Consider the following 2,540-nt stretch of genomic DNA (forward strand, 5'->3'; position numbering starts at 1 on the left):
CAGGCAGGGCGCTCACCCAGCGGGAAGAAGAGAAAAGGCCAGGGAGGGACTGGGTGCGGAAAGGGTGCACGGATGTGTGGTGATTTCTGGGCAGCCCGGCTGCCAGCTGCCGGCCAGGCCCATCCAAGGGCGGGCGAGAGGCAAGCGCACAACCCCGGGTCCCCGCGGGCTGCATCTGCCCAGCACCCCGAGCCCGGGAGGAGAGAAGCAGCCCCCACCTCTAGAGCAGTCCTGCTAACCAACAATAAAGCCCACCAAACACACACACACACACACACCATATACAAGAATAAACTCAAAATGGATGAAAGACTTAAATATAAAACCCAAAACCATAAAAGTCCTAGAAGAAAACATAGGCAGTAAACTCTTTGACATCACTTTTAGTAAAAAAAAAAAAAATTGTTGGATATGTCTCCTATGACAAGGGAAACAAAACAAAAAATAAACAAATAGGAGTTCATCAAACTAAAGAGTTTTTGCCCAGAGAGGGAAACCATGAACAAAATGAAAAGACAATCTACCAAATGAGAGAAGGTATTCGCCAATGACACATCCAATAAGGTGTTAATATCCAAAATGTATCAAGAATTCATACAACTTAACACACACACATAAAATCAAGCAATCCAATTAAAAAATAAGCAAAGGACCTGAATAGACATATGAAAAAATGCTCAACGTCACTAATCATCAGAAGTGCAAATTAAAACCACAATGATCTATCACCTCACCCCAGTCAGAACAGCTATCATCAATAAATCAACAAGTAACAAGTGTTGGCGAGGTGGTGGAGAAAAGGGAACCCTCATGCACTGTTGGTGGGATTGCAAATTGGTGCAGCCATTAAGGCAAATAGTATGGAGAGTCTTCAAAAAATGAAGAATAGGATTGCCCCCTTTCTTCAGCTGCCGGTAAGGTGCTCGGTCCTTCGGAGGAAGCTAAGGCCGCGTTAGGGTGAGGCCCTCACTTCATCCAGCAACTAGCACACCGCCCCGCAGCACTCGCCTGAAGCATGGCCTCCGTCTCAGAGCTAGCCTGCATCTACTCGGCCCTCATCCTTTACAACGATGAGGTGACAGTCACGGAGCATAAGTTCAATGCCCTCATTACAGCAGCCGGTGTAAATGTTGAACCTTCTGGCCAGCCTTGTTTGCAAAGGCTCTGGCCAATGTCAACATCAGGAGCCTCATCTGCAATGTAGGGGCTGGTGGACCTGCCCCAGCAACTGGTGCTGCACCAGCAGGAGGTCCTGCCCCCTCCACCACTGCTGCGTCAGCTGAGGAGAAGAAAGTGGAAGCAAAGAAAGAAGAATCTGAGGAGTCTGATGATGACGTGGGCTTTGGTCTTTTTGACTAAACCTCTTGTAACATGTTCAATAAAAAGCTGAACTCTGCAAAAAATAAAAATAAAAAGAATAGGATTGCCATATGACCCAGCAATCCCACTTCTGGGTATTTATCTGAAGAAACCTAAAACACTAATTCTATAACACTAAAAGATATATGCACCTTTATGTTCGTTGCAGCATTACTTACAATTACCAAAAACATAGAAGCCACCTAGATGTCCATCGATAGACAAATAAAGAAGAGGTGGAACATATGTACAATGGAATATTACGTGGCCGTAAAAAGGAATAAAAATTTTGCCATTTGCAACAACATGGATGGACCTAGAGGGTATTATGCTAAGTGAAATAAGTCAGACACAGAAAGACAAGTACCCAATGTTTTCACATATGTTATTTATATGTGCAATCTAAAAAACAATGGTATTTATATTTGTCATCTAGAAAATAAAATAAATGGGCAAACAAATTCATAGATACAGAGAACAAACTGATGGTTGCCAGAGGAATGAGGATTGGGGGATTTGGTGAAAAAGATGAAGGGATTAAGAAATACAAATTGGTACTTATAAAATAGTCATGGGGATGTAAATTATAGCCTAAGGAATACAGTCAATAATATCATAATAACAATATATGATGTCAGATGGGTACTAGACTTATTGGGGAGATCACTTCATAAGTCATATAAATATCTAATCACTATGTTGTACAGCTGAAAATAATATAATATTGTATGTCAACTGTAATTTTGAAAATTAAAAATTATAAAACTAAGTAACTAAATAAATGCATCCCAGCACTTTTCTAACTCATGGCTTTTATCTTACTCAATGCAAAGTTTCTATTTATTCTTTGCCCTCTGAATGGTTCCTCCAGCAGGGGACCCTTAAGTAGAGACTCAGATGTAGTTTATTTGGTAGGTGACTCCAGCAAGTAAGTGAGGCCGTGGAGAAGTGAGAAACGGAAGGGAAAGAAGCCGATCGCAAGTATGTCAATAAGCAAGTAATTTTAGTGGGCAACTGAATCTGAAGACGTTGCCTCACAGATTCATCCTTCCAGAAGGGCAGGGAAGCTAGAGGATTTAACCACTCACTCTGATCCGTTATTGGCAAAGGCTGCTATGAAGAAGAGTGGGGTCGCTGTTCTCTGGAATTCCTGGCAAAGTGTCTCAGATGCTGGTCATTGG

At 42.2% G+C, this 2,540-nt stretch overlaps 1 pseudogene across 1 annotated transcript; it reads left to right on the plus strand.

Annotated features, from left to right (window-relative positions):
• Nucleotides 1-1,015: 1,015 nt before the first annotated feature.
• On the plus strand, nt 1,016-1,359 carry LOC308508851 (large ribosomal subunit protein P1-like; annotated as a pseudogene). Its single transcript has one exon. The product of its transcript is annotated as a large ribosomal subunit protein P1-like (transcript).
• Nucleotides 1,360-2,540: the final 1,181 nt, after the last annotated feature.

The sequence above is a fragment of the Rhinolophus hipposideros genome, assembly GCF_964194185.1.
Source record: "Rhinolophus hipposideros genome assembly, chromosome: 16".
NCBI classification, from domain to species: Eukaryota; Metazoa; Chordata; class Mammalia; order Chiroptera; family Rhinolophidae; genus Rhinolophus; species Rhinolophus hipposideros.